This window comes from Oryzias latipes, chromosome 8 (assembly GCF_002234675.1).
Source record: "Oryzias latipes chromosome 8, ASM223467v1".
NCBI classification, from domain to species: Eukaryota; Metazoa; Chordata; class Actinopteri; order Beloniformes; family Adrianichthyidae; genus Oryzias; species Oryzias latipes.
Genome location: NC_019866.2, coordinates 21,999,286 through 22,016,877, shown reverse-complemented (window position 1 = coordinate 22,016,877; position 17,592 = coordinate 21,999,286). Strand labels below are relative to the sequence as shown.

The 17,592-nt window shown below is 44.0% G+C and overlaps 1 protein-coding gene across 2 annotated transcripts in view; it reads left to right on the top strand.

Moving 5' to 3' along the window:
- The first annotated feature begins 2,336 nt into the window (after positions 1-2,336).
- Positions 2,337-17,592, top strand: part of LOC101160168 (mucin-5AC) — a 32,708-nt gene continuing 17,452 nt past the window's right edge. For both annotated transcript variants that reach the window (XM_011478592.3, XM_004071977.4), the window contains exon 1: positions 2,337-2,618. The gene's annotated coding sequence lies outside the window, so the exon portion shown is untranslated. The remainder of the gene's footprint in view (positions 2,619-17,592) is intronic.

The window sequence follows — 17,592 nt, the reverse complement described above, 5'->3', positions numbered from 1 at the left end:
CAGCTGCATGTGTTCACCTGAATAGACAGCTCCCACCCTTGTGTGAAGTGATGATGTTTTTTAAGGAAGCCACTTGTGATGATACGAGGAGATGGGTGTGCCTCAGATATTCAAACCTGAGTGCAATCCGACTCCTCACAGCAGAATAAATGAAACCCAAGGAGGAGTGAGCGCATTTCTGGTTAACTGACCCATGTGTTGTGTAAGAGTTTGTGAAAGGTAGCCGACTCTTGACCGGAGGCCAGCTTGTTTTTGTGGGGGGGTGACTGAGTGCCAGTCCCTTTCGTGCTGTGACCGCCCCAGCTGGAAAGCGAGTTGTGTGGAAAAAAACACAATGAGATAAACAACAGGGGAACTGCGCGCCGGGGTACACAGCCCAGCCTCTTCCTGCCTCCGCTCCGGCTCGCCGTCACTGGTGTGAAAAAACACCTTCCTTTCTTTGTTGCTCCCCGCTGACCTTGCCAATACGTCCATCGGCTTCCAGTTGGCAGGCACTGAACGCCCCTGTGCACAGCTTTCCCCTTCTCCTCCTGAATATGGTTGCAGTCAAACCTGCAGGCCGTGCACATTTTGGCCCCGATGGCCAGCTCTTCGAAACACCAGATTGAATCTCTTATGTCCCTGTGGGATTTTACGAGATGTGGTAGCACCTAACTGCCAGAAGCTGATCATTTTTCTGAGCTGTAAGGCTGTATGCAATCCCAGAGTGCCATGAGGTCACTCCCAGCAAACAAAGCTTCCTGTGGAAATCTGACAAAAGAGATAAAAAGACACCAGGAGATAAGGGTTGTTTTCCCACAAATGCCCTCATGCAAATCAAGTTTGGTGGATGTATTTTTGGGATGAAGAAAGAAAATCCCACCACAGCGAAGCAGCACACAAAAGGGACTGGCTCATCCAGACAGGCGCAGAGGGCTGCTGGGAGCTGAGCATGCAGCGCCGGAGACAGCCAGACAGATGAAGAGGCAGACGGCGTGCCCACCCAGACGGTCTCTGGTGGAGAGCTGTGCTCTGGAGAGGAGCGCAGAAACCTCCAAAAATAAGCTCCTTCGCCGTCCAATCACGGCCCACCAAGAGTCTTGGTTTAAATCTTTTTTCCTCTCAACCTCCATGTCTTTCAGTTTCAGATATGTTTCTTGGGGGAGAATCTGCAACACCAAACGAATCATCTTATAACCGACAGGTTTAAAGAGCATGGAGGGATTCTGCAGCCCTGATGCAACAGTAGCATGAAGGCAGACAATGCAGGCAACTTGTGGCATGCGGTGTCACACGGGTGCACAAGTGTGTGCAAAGAGTGCGCGTGAATGTGTGTGTGTAGATGTGTGCAGTCAGGCATGGAGAATGAAAGAAAAGGGTTTGAACGGTGAAGAAAAAGGGCTCCAGGGGCCCAGGGGGGAGGGCAACAGACAAACTGGGAGAAACTCGGACAAGAGAGTAGGGTGACTTGCAAGAGGTGACATCATCCTTGATTTGAATAATCCCCAAAGCCTGAGAGGTGATTGGCTGTTCCTGAAAAAAGAGAAGAGTTCCTCTGCTATTCGCTATTCAGCCCTTTCAATTCAGGCATGGCGCGCTGTCTGGTGAATGCGCCATTCAGGGAATCACAGGAAAACTCTGATTTTTGGAGAAAATAAAAAGATCTTTGATTTGCATTTGAGGCAACGTTTTCCCACTTGACACATTTATCCTGTTAAAACCTTATACCCCCCAAATTATAAAGTGGGGATGTGTTGAACATCCACGCTGTAACCACATGGTGAGACGTAGATGGAGAGGAGGTCATGACCTTCATTGCCCTCATGCAAATGAAAGCCCCGCTTGTCCATTGCACTGAACATGTTTGTCTTCATCGTTTCGGTGTTCCTCTACTTTACATTCTCTGGCCTTTCTTAAATGGTAAACGAACACTGTTATTTCATCATTTTCAAGTGAAAAGCAGTTAATAGGTGATAATTTAAATGCTTACACATCGAGTCCAGGGATTTGTGTTCAAAAGCAGAAAGCTGGTTCATAAATTCCATATTCAAAAACCCATTTTAAATAGTTTATGAGGTGAATAAATGATCCAAATGATTTGTTTGTTTTTGAAACAACACAAAATTACGTCTTTGGGTTCCGCGGGTTGTTTGAAATTTTAACATCCCTTTCCAAAAAAAAAGTCACTTCGGGGCAAACAAACTACATTGTGCTTGTTATATTTTATTTTGAAACATATTAAACATTTGAATTTGCTTTATTTATGTCAAAGTGTGAACGGATTTTGTCGTGAGTGCTTCAAATTCCGACGTTTCTCCAGGTACTTGAAGGCAGCGCTCTCCTCCTGTCCATCCATCCGCTCACCGGCTTACTATCGAGTGTAGTGAAGGGAAGCGTCACTCTCCTCCTTTCTTCCCGTTCGTGTGCGCGCATCTCTCGTGAACGCCAGAGAAAACCGGCATCGGTTTTTTCTGTCTCGTTCGTGCTCGAATCCGTCCGCCGCGCTTTCGGTCCAGGTTGTGTCCAGACCCAATTATCTGCGTGTTCCGGCTCCGAGATCCCGCCACGGCGGACCGGCTAACGTTGGGCGTAGCTGGGGAGGCTTTTCCCCGTGTGCCGCTGCACTGACTGACTGACTGGTAAGGTCCAAATCTTGTTTTAAGCTAATATAGCATGCTAACATATAGGAGTTTCCCGCTAATTCGTTTGCTAATATGTCGATTAAAAAACAAAGAAACAAAAACAAACAGACTTTTTATGTGTTATGGCGACTGTGACAAACTGCTCTGGGTTTTTTTTTTTTTTTTTTTAGATAGCAGGAGCTTTTAAAAAAAAGCTGCCGTCGTTTTTCTGTGCAGGAGAATTTCCAGACGGTGCGTCAGTGCGGTTTCTTTTTTATGTCAATTTATCTTTTGGTCGCGCGGCTCCGTTCCATCATGAGTGGATGCCCCCCGCCCGCCCGCCCGCCCCGGTGAAAAACGGCTGAAGGGGCGGCGGCGGCGGCGGACAGCATGGTCGCGCAACAGACCAGGGAGAACTGGGCTGCTTTTTTTATATATATAAATGACGGGGGGGGGGGGGGGGGGTGTGAATGTCGGGAATCGCGCCTCTTTGTGACATTGTGCCTGATGCATGGACGCGATTTTTCACCCGGAACTTTCTCCTCTTTTTTGCCTCCCCTCCTCCATCCGCCCTTCCCATTGTTCTGTGATGGGCAAAGTGGAGCCGAGAAATGTCTCAGCCGCCCGGGGGAGGCACAACATCAACCTTCTATTGAATTCAGCAGCATTTCCTCACATGCTGAAGTAAATCTGCCATTTCATTTAAATAATCTGTAAAAGTGATCAGACATCATTTCCAGGCTGGAGGGGCTCTTGACTCTCGTCCATTTAGTGGTCCCCAAAGTCTGACCCAAAACGTGCAATAAAAGTCTTTATCCTTGGCCCAAAACTTAATTCTGCTCCCCCGAGGTGGTGCAGACAGCCTCATAAATTGTCTAAAGCTTAGCAGCCCCCAGTGGGGGACTGGGTCAGCCAATGGTCCAGCTAGATGCTGATGTCATCCCGAGCACATGGCATCCCGGGGCAACTAATGTGTGCACTTTGAAAGCCGCCTGGGCCACGCTGGGGGCTCTGAGACTCTCCGGCTCTCCTTTAGTCAGATGTGGGCTTAGCCATCAGCAGGTTGCCCCCCGCCCACCCCTCCCCTCTGGCGGCTGGATGGATGAGCGAATGGCTGACTCACAGACTTGGTGGAGGAGGTGGGGGGAAATGACAGCCAGGCGTCCTAATGCAATCATGTCAAAATTAAATTTAGCGGCCATTAAAAAGCACACCCTCTTTTAATGAAGTTATTTAGCTGGACTTTGAAGGATTATGAGTTGGAGGATGTGGATTATGACCAGCGGCGTTCTCTGAGGGGAGGGGGGGATTTGTCACTAACTCAACCTGGATAAATCTCCTCAGAGGAAAGCTTTGTCTGTGGTTGCAGTCTCTCTACATCTGTGGATGAATTGTATGCAGATTTGAATCAAAAGTTTCCCTTAGGTTCAGTCATGTAGAGCTATTGACTGTAAATGAGAACTGGACTGAGTGACCCCTCCCCCCTGGCGTTCCAAACAGGAAGTACTCACTGGCTCCAAGAAGGTTCTATTGAGAAACAAACGGCTGTTACTACGTCATTATATTTGTCAGTATATCCATTGTTTGATACCTTTTGTAAAATGTTCTTGTAAATATTATTTTTTTTAATTGTATTTTTTTATTTATTGGAAGATATTGAAGTTATAAATTGACCAATCAGATGCCTCAATAAAATGATGTGATGCCCACTGGCCCCTACTTTGAACATTTGAAATGTTTGAGTGACAGATTTTTCTGAGCCCGCTTTCCAGTGTTAGGCGTGTGGACTTCCAATAAGCTCACTCCTGATTAGTGAGAGTGGTTGCCATAGAAACGTCGCAGACCGAGTCAGACTAACTCGGACCAATCACTACTTACTCAGGTCGTCTGGCTCCAACATGGCGGCGTGAAAAAAATGGCAACTGAATTGACTTCATTTCATTGGAGCCAGAAGTTAGTCGCACTTACTCGGTCCAGTTTTATATACAGTCTATGCTTGGAACAGACCTATTTGCCTATTTGGTTACATTTCTATGAGTCAGTCTAGTTTGTCCAGTGGAATAATTCATCCACAGATTTATGAATCGTCATGTAGGCCCGCCCCGCCCAATAAATAAAAAACTATCATTATTCCGAAATCATCCTGTGCCGCAAAAGACGGCATAAGCGGCAATAAAGGGCTACCTTAAAAGTTTACACACATCCTAAAAAATGGCAGCTTGATGTATTTAATGAATCAAATAAATACCTTTACGCATTTTTGACCTATTAGATTGGCCCCCAACGTCATTGACCAGATTGAATGGAGTCTCTTTATGTTGGATGCCCGCCTCCTGTGTAGACATTTGGAGGACAATTTAAGTTATGTTGACTTTTATTCAAATACAAATGGGTTGCAGTGAAATGGAAATAATGAATTAGTTGTTTTTTATTTTCCTTTTTTGCTCCTGTGCTGTCATATCGCAATATTGATCACTAATATTGTACATTGCAAGTTTTCCTCATATTGTGCTGCTCTATTGTCACCATTTGCTTATACTAGACTGTTTTTTTTCTCCAATAAAAACAACATAATTAATAGAATTGTGAAAATAATTCTATTTCTTCTAATCCACTGAGTGGCTTTTGGTCTTTCTGTTGGGATTCTGTGTTTATTGAATGTTTTTTTGTAGGTTGTGAATCTTAATGACCCATGTTGCCCTGTGCTGGCCTCTTGACCCTGAGGGGGGTGATGATTTCTCCACTGATAGACCTGTGTGTCAGCTTGCTGTTTGCCTGAGGCCTGGTATTAGTCGGCGTGTGACTCAGGACCCCCCCAGCTCTGATCTACTCCAGGCCTCTGACCATCAAGCTTTTTCCAGCTTGGACCCGTGGCTCTTACGTTCATTGGCGTCATTATAAAATTGCCACCGTTCTTTGTCCCTCTTTAATCTGGGAGAACACGCGCACAATAGTTTGTTGTTTAGAGATTACCACAACACAAACACAAACAGAAAGGCTGACTGTATTTCCTGCTGTTTGCTGGTTGATTGGGGCTTAAGGAAACTGCCACGGGCGCCACAGCGAATTTGCACAGCGAAGATAAAACAGAGACAAACCCTGCTGTTGTTGTCTCTGCTCCTAGCCTTGATGGCAGCCACGCTCTGGGGTATCGCAGTTGTCGAGATGTGCTTTTGGCAGCTGGTGGCGCAGTTTGGGGGCTGCATTTGCCAGCAGCTGCAGTAATTTGCCGTGTTTGGACGCTGAATTCCTCTGGTGGGAGGATGGATCATAGATGTGGCCTGTTGCTAGGCTTCCAAAGTCTCTTTTAATGGTGTATATTGTTCCCGTGGAGAGTGGTAATAGTTGTAATTGGGTATCAAGACAATTGGGTCATTTCTGGATCACAGATTGCCTTTGTCTAAAGGGAGGTTCTGTGTTAATTTAGAGGAAATGGGATTTAAAAAAAAAATATATATTTCTTAGAAAGCTGTTTTTCCTCTGATCCGGTCAAGCACCTAACCTGCCTGCCATCCTGCAAGGGTTCAGATCCCATCTGGGTTCCACTTCAAACAAGAGCTAATCCTCTTATGAACTCAGCTGTTCCACTTTTGTGTGTTGCTTGTTGGTGCTGGGGGGCACAGACACCCGCAAACGGTTTTGAAAGAATGCTGGAGCCAACCGAGGGTGTCTCTGCTTATCTGTCCAGATGCTTCGGTGCTCCGCCCTCCCCATCTCCGCTCTATCTGGCGTTATTGATCCAAGCTACCAGCTGGTCTAGGGCCGGTCTGATCTTATTTACCCCCAGAGAGGCGCTTGTTTGCGGGCAGACAGCCGGTATGGACATGATCCAGCAGCATGTTCAAGTTACAAATTAGCCTTCTTGACAGAGACCTCTTCTTTTTTTCCCTCTTTGCCTCCCTTTTACCCACATCTTCTTCTTAAACGTCATCACCGCTGTCCTCTGTATCACCCAGGGGACATCTAAGACCATTACAGGAGCCTGTCCCACTAATGCACTTCCCTGTCTGTGTCCTCCAGTCATCTGGTCATCTCTGGAGCTGGCTCCCCACTCCCCCCAGAGTGATCAGAATCCACAGAGTTGGTGTCCTATTGGTGATGGAGCGTTGCCAGGTTACAGTAGAGTTCATGTGCTTGGGTTAGGATTTGGTTGTAGTTGCTTTTTGGCTCTTTCTATTGTTTCAAGACCCAGTAGACCCTCCACCCTGCCTCCCCACAGTATTGTGTAGTACCTGGGACACACTGAGGTCTCTGTCAACGCCACCTCCCTTGTTTGTATTTGTTTCCTGTCACTCTCTCTGTCTGAACTGGTTGAGGACGGATGAGGTAGACTGTACAAGATAAGCGTCTTTCTTTGTCCAGGGTTAACAAGCTCTGTCATGTGTTAATCTGCGTGCCCCCCATGGGGCCGAGTTTCACTTGGCCTGAAAGAGGCGGACAGGGCAGCAGTGTTTGTGTGCATCAAATCTGATGTTTGACACGGCAAAAGAGAGCGAATGACACGAAGGATCTACCTACAAGAAAAACAAGCAGTTTAAGGTTAAAGTAGCTCATTTGATGTCTTTTTTGCATTTTAGTCAAATTCAAGCTTGTATTGTGTTGTGGTGTAGTTTGTTTGTCTGTAACATCTTAAGGTAAAGCTCCAGAGAGTTTGAAGGATTAGTCCTTTAGATCACATGTTTTGGTGATCCAGGTGACCGTCACTCAATCTGCTGTTGTCCGTCCGTCTCACGTGCCGGCATCTAAAGAGAAGAAGACAAATGAGGCTTTGCTCCTTTTTCTCAGCAGGGTCTTTGTTTTGCTTTTCTTTGTGTCGCCGAGCGCCTGCAGCCCACTGAACCGCTAGAAACCACTTGATAAGAACCACTGTGCATTAGTTAGGCAGCAGTGGAGCCCGGTTCCCTCCACTTTTTATGAGAGGTACGTCGGTATCACCAGTTTTAAAGTTTGATCTATTACAAGTTATGATTGAAAGCTGGAACTTTGTGGGTTTGATGCTTAAAACCAAAGCTGAGCTTGTTGCAGTTCAGTCTGGATGAGCTTGGCTGTTTCTGTGTGGTTTTTTGGTAACATGCTGTGGCGGCAGTAGCGGCCTGAGGGCTGAATGGTGATATTGACACCATCATGCAGCCAGAGTTTGATGCTGGAGACATCACGCCCGGTCTGTTGCACATAGTAGTCGTTAATTCACTTCTCAGGTTGATTTTAGCATATGGTCAAAGAATTAAAGCAATGCCATTTAGCCTGATAGTAATTAAAAAGTTACAATAATAAATGTGACAATTTATTCAAAAAAAACCCAAATGGTTATAACCCTTTTAAAATTGAAACAAAAATGCGGTAAACAACCTTGCTCTGATTGACAGATGACTGTTGAATCCCCACCTTTAGAGTTTCTGGGGGGATTTCTGAGGATTGCTGCTTCTGTTGTCTAGCTTTGTTCGGTCTAAGTCAGTGATCTGCAACCTTTGATGCTAAAAGAGCCATTTGGGTCAAATTCTTCCTCGCCAAAACCCAACGAGAGCCGCAAAGTCAACTTTTTATTTTTGTGGCCATTAGGTAATTTCTTTAATTTAAAATGTACCTTTTTAATATTAACTTTTAATGAATTATGCAGAATTATATTTTTCGATATGTATTACAACTTTAATTTATTTTACCGGTACTTTAGACAGAAGCACATACAAGTTTATTTCAAAATAAAAATGCTTCCCGTGTCAATTAACTTACTAACATATCATTTTTTTAAAAAGCATGTAAAGCATTTGCATTTTTTTGCAGCCACAATGATGGGATGAAAGAGCCACACGTGGCTGCGGCGCCTCAGGTTGCAGACCCCTGGTCTAAGTGTTTTAGTCATGTTTTGTGTTTGAGTTAGGTGCTGTTAGGTTTTGTTTTCACAGTCTCACCAGATGCCATCTGATGGTCACCCACTGCTGTTTTCCTGTTGGTCAATTAAATCTTAAGATATTAACATTCAGGTCATCCATTACATCACCTTTTTGTCGTCTCATATTTCAGGATTTTTATTTTATTTTTTTGTATGTTAAAGTTTTCATCCTAACAAGTCACATCTCCTGCATTTGTGTTCTCTAATCCTGAAATACTTTTGAATTTCTTTGTCCATCTGGTTGTTTAATTGTCCTGTTTTGGGAACGGCCTTGTTTGATGATGTCATAAGAATGTGACCACAGAGCTAAAAAAAAAAAAGAGGTGGTTTTGAATGGGTTCAACACAAACCAGTGGATGGATGGCATCACATCCCGCTCCACCCATCTGACTGAATCACATCTCATATACTTCCAAGTGTTTTTGCTCCTCGTTTGCTCAGCAATCCCATGATGCCATGGGAATGCCCCAAAGAGCAGCTGTTTGTTTTCAGGCTTGAACCATTTTCCTCAGCTCAGGGGTGTTTGTGAGGTGATTAGCATTAAGCGGATGGAGACGGACGGCGCTTGTTGTAAAGTTTCTTCCTGAATCCTTCGCCGCATCATTCGTCTGTTTTGACGGGTCAGCAGCATTTGGATGCATCCAAGCTGAGGTTTGTTGTGGTCCAGAGATGTTAATGACTCTTCTCTCTGACAGATTCTTGAAGGCAGAGCTCACGTTACAAATGGAATTGTTTATTTTACAGTGTAAACAGTTGTTGTGCACATGTCTCGTCTATAAACAGTTGTGTTTTTTTCTGGTCAGGCCAATAGGCTTGAAGTAAATGGGAAAAAAATGCTTCATACTTGTGAACAGAAATGTGAATAACAGCATCCATCTACTGTTGGCCTGATTTAGATCCTTTTCAGAATAAAAGCGTATTTAAAATCTTCTTAAAATATTCAAAAGAAGCGTATTTTGCATCAGACCTTTGAGAAAATTGATTTCACAGTTATTATTATTTATTTTTAATATCTCATACTTAAGATCGAGAGACATGTGATCACATAGATATCCATTTCAGAGACTCCTTTAACAGTCCATGCATGAAGTGGAGAAGTCACTGAAACAACTGTTGTATTACCGAGTGGGCTGAATGAACAATCTATGGCCCTGTGCCAGCAAGTGGCATCTCCAATGGGACTTTGTCTGCAGAAAAGAGGAGCCATGGATGGACCCATTGTGCCGTGTTTTAATAAAGCAAACGGCCACAATTAGAGGGGGAAAAAATAAAAAGCTGCATCTCATGTGGTTTAATCTGCTGATGCTAGGTGATGCTGCAGGAAACGCGGCCGTAAATTATTGAAGCCGCTCTGCAGCCTCAGGTTTCTTGAAGGTGTCACTTTGAGAAACACAACACGCTGTGCGGTTTGTTGTGCACTAAAATCTTGTTTTTGAAACCCAATAATGCATGACATGACTTTTAATGCGTATGTAGTTTTTCTCCAAAACAATTGGTGAAAAAATTGGTCTCAGTTGTCAGCAGCAGTAAGGAGTAGTTCACTAGTGCTAGTTAACAGTAAGCAGCATTGCTCCTTGTAAAGATAAGAAGCATGAACGCTCCAGGTCAGAGGTCTGCTTTGAACACAGCTGACCCAGTACGGTCCGGTCTGGTCCGGTCCGCTCAAACCAGGAGTAACGGTGGAGTCTGGTCTGCGGTTCTTCATAAATGGGTGGTTGCATCCTCCACACAGACTCACTTTCTTTAGTCTATACATCTCTTTCTGGTGTCTCCACCCCCCACCTCCATCAGCACCGCTTCCTCTACCCACAATCCCTCCCTTATTTAGAGCAGGCCCCGGGGATGGAAGGAGGCTCGCAGAAAGCATGTGCACTTGTCTGTGTGCACACAGTTGTGTATTGTCGTCATTTTGTGCGTTCTGCTGCACTGTGGACCATCTAATGATGAGAATGAAGACGGAAGAAGCTTCTATTTACGTTTTGTAGTTGTATTTTTTTACATTTGTTTGGTGAAGTTTTAAAAATTAGATTAGTTTAATTAAGATTGTAACGAGAACCAAAAAATATGAAGATTCTTAAAAATGAAAGCACACCGACAGCTTCTGAAGTACTTTACTTGTTTGTGGCTCAACATTTGTGGTCCAAAAAAAATAGAAATGAGTGGAACAAAATATCTGTGTTCAAATGGATTTAATGTCCTGACAAACATGTGTGAATGTCTGATGAACATTAAATCAATATATTTACAGAACTCACTCACGTGGTCTTCATGATGGGTCCCCACATCAGGTGCTGCTAAAGGAAAACTGGACTTTGGTGCGTCTGTTCTCTAAGAGCGGCTCTATAAAGGAAAGCCAGTCTCTACACGACCCCCCCTCCACACACACACACACACCCCCAGCACATATAATGGTAGATTGTTCTCCGAACAGAAATGAGGTCAGAGTGTTGGATTGTTGTTTAAATATGTTGATGAGCTGATTATTCAGGAGCTCCGACACCGAGTAGAGCTCATATCCAACACAAGAACTGTGGCGGCTTAAACGCTGCGGCGGCGGCCGCTCCTTCCCATAAACAGGCTGTGTTTACGTCCTCATGTGGGTATTAGGTCAGGGTGACTCCTTTAAGGTTGATCCACCTGCAGTGCTCCACATACTGAACACGAGAAACAAAGCAGCCTGGAAAGGACAGGTTAACATGTATTTCTCAGTTGTTTCATGTCAGGCTGTTGTGTGTACAGTATCTCATCTTCGTGTTTCCGGATGATATTTTTGATGTTTGTGTGGGTGTCCTCGACTCTCTGGCACTGATTAGATCATCATTGGGGCTTTCAGAGAATTTGGAGTGGGAAGCCGATAGTGCATGACTGGGACACATTGTTAACACCACTAGTCCAATATTTGACGTAGATCTTTGTATCCCCTCCTGCTTTTTTTGTGGTGAAGAGTTTTGCTTCAACATCATCTGAAAGATCCAACAGGGTCATCTGTCTGAAATCAGGTGGTGATGTTGGGTCGATCAGTCCCCTTTCTTCTCCTCTGGGTCACCTGTGCACCACCTTCGAGGATCTCCCAAACCAGCGATGGGATCATCTCTGTACTTTCAGAATGTTCTACCACAACACTTTCATATAATGTGGGTTTCCTAACGAATATCTAGTTAATTCATATTAAATCGATAGATTAGGGGCTAAAGTCAACACAAAAGTATTATGTAATGGAACAAAGTAATCTTATCCTATTACAGGCCTCTTATTGTAAACCACCTTCGGCAGCTATAGTTAAAGTGCCAGTGAACCAGAACACATTTAATCCCAGTTGATTCAGTCAAGCTGCTTAGAAACGACAAGGGTTGTGCCTCATAGCTCAACTTTCAGACTTGTGTCACCATATGGATGTGAGACCCCCCCCCCCCCCCCATGTAAACTCATCAACACGTCAAGAGGAAATGAGGTGGAATCCATTAACGGTTCTAACTGCTTTTATTATGAAGGGTTTAGTTCTGACGAGTGTAATAGTGATTAGACTTGAGGTTTGTCATTTATTTTATCAGCATCTTTGTTTAACTTTATTTGTTGCTCTAAAAGAGGCTTTTAATTTTCTCCAAAAAATACCAGTCTTATAGTAAGAGTGAAATAGTAAAGTTTGAATGAACTTCCTGTAGGCTTTGTTTGTCGTCATCAATGACTCTTTGATTAAACCATTGACTGTAGCCGAAAACTGGACCGAGTGAGTGTGATGTCGTATGTAGAAACTTTGTTGCTTCTGGCTCAGGTCAGATGAAGTCGATTCAGTCGCCATTTTTTTGCAATGCGGACGTCGCCATGTTGGATGCAGAAATCATCAGTAAACAGGGATTGGTCCAAGTTGGGTTAAGCCATCGTTTCCATGGCAACCACTCTCGTCAATCAGGAGGGAGCTTGTTGGAAGTCTACACCCCTCCTGCTAGAAAGCAGGGCTTCCAATTAAACGTTTCTAACGTTCAACGCAACACCATGCACTTTTAGGGATCTGATTGTTCAGTTTATAACTTCAATAACTCGGACAACAGAAAAAAAAGTATTAAAAATAGTATTATCAATAAGATAAAGGAAAAAAAGGTAGGGAAGCAAGAATGACTAACAGCTGCTTTTTCTCTATAGAATTTAATGGGATTTTCTTTTTCAATTCTTTGGCTTCCTTGGAGCCACCAGGTACTTCCTGTTTGGAATGCCAGGGGGGGAGGGGTCACTGTAAATGGTTCAAATTCTGAAAATATTTTGTTGTCCTTTTCATCAGAGTTTACAATTAAGTGTGTTAAATCGCTGTGTTTACATTTGATGCAACAATTTATTGGTATAAATTGTTTTAGCTTCTGAGTGGTTGGTTTTACTTTGGTTGGGCCTCCAGGTGTCCAGCAAACGAAACATTAGGTTCTTAATGGACTTCCCATAAACACTTTTAACTGTTGACAAATGTTTTTATTCTTTGGAGGTGGCTGGTCTTACTTATGTCATCCTTAGAATTAGAAGTATTGCTTCTTCTTCTTCTGTTTTCTTGTCTTTGCTGCAGAGTTGGGAAAAGTGACCCTTGATAAATAATACCTAATAAATAATGTACTAATAGGATTTGTTCCAAAAATAATCCAATGTCTTCAAACTGAAATAAATAAAACAAAAAACAAACTGTCAACTCTACACCACAACACAACGGCACTACTTTACCTTAAAATAAAAAGCTAATGTTCAAGAATAAATTTTCATTTTATTCTGAAAATCACAACATGTAAATGTCTGTTTAAAGTTAAATATGTTTAGTGTTGTTTCTATTGTAATGTGTCTATTTGAGGATGTCTGATTCCCAAAGTTCAAACTCAGGTTTACCAGTTGAACATGAAACTTTGCATGACTTCTGTTCAGATTAGAGTTAAAAAACAGAAAAATTTCGTTTTGCAGTGAGAAATTTATGTTTTCACTTATAGAACTTGAACTTTCATAGTCAGCATCTGCCTTTGGCCTTTTTGAGTGACCTCAGTGTAATTTCAGTGCAAGATTTATGTCTGTGTTTCACAAAGAACAAACAAAGAAAACCAGACTGCTCTTGGCCCGGTTTGCTGCTAGTTCCTGCTTTCCACAGTCTGATTATCCTGATGACACTCGGGAGAGACGTGCAATCTCACAGCTGTCTGAAGAAATAAAAGAGCTCCTCTGGCTGTGGATTTATGACTCCCTGTAAGACATCGGCAGCACCGGTTTCCATGGAAAGGAGCTGAGAAACGAGTATTCAGTTTGCTGTGGAAGGATCCAAAACCAAACAGTCTTTAAAGAGGCGGGAGTTGTGCGCAGAAGCACTTTTGTGGTTAAATTAGGTCACAGTGTTGTGAGCTATAATACTCCTGAATCAAACACTTTAATGGAAGATTATAGGAGGTAAGAAAAAGGTGGAGCTTTGTTTAGAACCACTGAGGAGAGCCTTTGCAAAAATGGAGAAGCCTGTGGTTTTATTTTGTAGTTTATTTTGTAGTATTTTGTAGCCTGTGGTTTTATTTTGTAGTCCCTTTTCATTTATCACTTCCACAAACTACGTAACTCCTCGGCTAAAATCAAATGTTTAGACAACTTTTTCAGCTTCACCTTTTAAGCTCCTTGTCATTCCTTAATTCTTTCATCTGTCTACTCTGGTTTTATTGGTTCTGACTGCAGTGATCACGTCAGCCTCTGCTCCCCTTTCATCACCGACCCTGCCCCTCTCATTAGAGCAGCCATCGCTCAAAATGATCTAGAGATAAGTCCGTGTTTTGCGGCTTCTTTTAAACCTCGCTGTGACCAACGGGTCAGGGGTTTGGGGAATCCGCCTGTTGCTGGGGCTGCTTGTGTCTGATCTGTGCTGTTAGAGATCCACGGATCCTTCTTTTGGGTTTGGTCCTTTCCCCCCTCTGGCCCTGCTCAGCTGCTCCAGCCATCTGTGGCAATGGCAAACAGAGAACAGAGGGATGGAAGGAGAGCGGGAGGAAGGAAATCGAGGAGGGGGGAGAAAAGACAAATCAGCTGAGAATGAAAGAGGGCTTTTGGGGACATGTAGCGTTGAAGATGAGTAGAAGGGGGGGACAAAAAGAGCCAGAAATATCAGGAGTTGTTTCCGAGAAGAGCGCAAAATAAAGATGACGGACTTCTCCAAATAGAGAGTGACTGTGTGCGTAAGTTTGGTTCCGTGGAAACAGGGATGACTGGTGATGTCTGGATTTGAAAGCCGGACCAGTGAGCAGCAGCCAACAGTGAGCTCATTTTTTTTTGTTTTTCTCCTCTGTGCTCGCTCCCATTCCCTGCTAACTTTCTGTTCCCATGCTCCACAGGCCAAGCGTCTTCCTTTGGGCTGGCCTCCGCGTTGCCTGATTGTTTGTCCCACCATTTAACCTCTTGCACTGCCGCCTCCCCTCTCTGTTTGTAAACTTTCACGGGCCAGTTTCCTGTGTACCCCCACCTCCCTGAAAATGCTCATATTCAAGTGGTTAGGAAGGAAAAAAACATTGGAGGAAGATTTCTCGCAGTATTTGCTCAGCTTCATCCCATCTGTGGTACTCAGATTGCCTCCCACAATGCTGTGACGGTCTTACTGTGGGTCTGGATGACAAACACTGTGGTCCAGTTGATAATTGTCGGCTTCATAACCCATTTAACTTAGCAGTTGGAGGTACGCTTTGTTCATTTGTGCATGTTCAAATACTTTAGCTCTCCGCTGGATGCTCGTTTTCCACACTAATGCCTCCGATCGTGCAGTGTCTCAGGAAAAACACACTGTGGCCAAGTGTGTCACTGAGCTTTTCAGTGTCACACAAAGGCCTCATTTGCAGCAGTGGTCTTGTTGACACTGAAATTAGAGTAGGATCTGTTGTTTTTTCCCGTCTGTAGTCTGTGACACGTCCGAGCAGCTGAATGTGAATTTATTGAATCAGATGATCCTCAGATTTACCTCTCCTCATGGAGCTGTGAACGGTCTTCTCAGCTGCATCACAGCTGCTGATTCACAAAGACTCTCATTTTTAAGATTTGTCCCAATTCCCTCACTCCTCACTACTTGGTGTACTTTATAGGGCATCCGCCAACTTTTTTGGGGTGTCTAAATCCATAATTCCAACATCCAGTGTCCTGGAATTTCCTTAAAAGTCTCTGCAAAAATCAGTGTGCATCAATTCTCATTATTTTTCATTCATTCATTCATTCATTCATTCATTTTCTTAACCGTTTTTCCCTTTCGGGGTCACGGGGATGCCGTAGCCTATCCCGGCCACTTGTGTCTCATTATTTTTTTATTTTTAATTTTAAAAAATTGTATGTAAATGTATTTTTTATAAACCATCCAAGTTTTCATCATCAGAACACAGGGGATTCATAAATAGACATTGTAAAATGTTCATATTTATTAGATTTTTACTTCTACAAATGGGATACGCCATATTTGCCTCTGCAAAATAAATAAAGTATGAAGTTATGCGGTCGATGTACCTGTCCTTTATGGTGAAGAGAGAGCTGAGCCAAAAAGCAAACCTCTCAATTTACCGGTCGATCTTCGTTCCAATACTCACCTGTGATCATGAGCTCTGGGTCATGACCGAAAGAACGAGGTCCTGGATACAAGCGGCTGAAATGAGCTTCCTCTGTAGGGGGGCTGGGCGCTCCCTTAGAGATAGGGTGAGAAGCTCGGTCACCCACAGAGTAGAACCACTTCTCCTCCACATCGAAAGGAGCCAGTTGAGGTTGCTCGGGCATCTAGTCCGGATGCCTCCCTGGAGAGGTTTTCTGGGTATGTCCCACTGGGCGGAGGCCCCGAGGAAGACCCAGGACATGCTGGAGAAACTACGTCTCTCGGCTGGCCTGGGAACGCCTTGGGGTCCCCCCAGAGGAGCTGGAGAAAGTGGCCGGGGCGAGGGAAGGCTGGCCATCTCTGCTCAGTCTGCTGCCCCCGCGACTCGGTCCCGGATAAGCGGAGGAAGATGGATGGATGGATGGAATAAGCATGGTGTCCAAATTGCATTAAGATCCAGGGCACTCTATAGTCTTTTCAATGTTGGGGAGTCATGAAGGAATTTGGACGGAGCTTTAGACTGAACAGCTATATTTCCAAAGGAGGTTTGGAACCTACAGAAAATCAATTCTGTAGGTTCCAAATTATTTTAGAATAGAGGCCCAAATTAGAATTCTAAAGAAAATTATGTTTTTGACAATTTTAAAATGTTTTTGTGGCATATTTCTGAGGATGGAGGATCTATTTAAGGCAAATGAAGCTCAAAATTGCCTTTTGTTCCTTTCTTGTGAATCTGTGTGAATGAGGAGCAAACAAAAAAAAAATGCTGTTTGGGAAAAAAGCGTATTTGTGTTGTAGAAAATACACTGGGGGGGGCACGAGCTTCCTGCACCGCTCCATTCGGATCCACCTGCAGAACAATAGATCCACGAACGTCTTTGCTCGTCTTACCTGGAATCTGGATCAAAACTGTACGCCTGGATAGCTACGATATTGCTCGCCATTTTTGTTGTACCGCTAATGTTAAGTTAAGGGTGTGAGGCGCTGTAAGCTAGCAGAAAAAGCATGTAAACGGTGAGCTCTCAGCAACGGGGAGGGGCAGAAGGATGGGGTTGCTCCGCGTCCATTGTCTGTCCCACAATTCAGAGGTGAATTTCTGATGGACTGCTCTGTGGAAACTGTCCTAAAAAAAACAACAGATTTTTTTTTGTGCTTTTGACTAAAAACAGCATAATCAGTTAAAAGAACACTGGGAACGCTTTGAAAATAGATAAATGGTAAATGGCATATACTTAAATAGCGCTTTTCTACCTACAAGGTCCAAAGCGCTTTACAGTCACAGTCCCAATCACCCAGTCACACACACATTCACACACTGGTGGCTCGCTGCTGAACACTGGCGTCAAAGTCCCACCAGAGGCAAGGTTGTGTTCAGTGTCTTACCCAAGGACACTTCGACTCATGGGCATGCAAGGCGGGAATTGAACCTGCAATATTAGGATCATGGGTCGACCGCCCTACCGCTGCACCACGGCTGCCCCACAAAATAGATGAAAAGAAGATCGGAGTGGGACTTAAACGTTTAAGACTTCATCATTTTTACT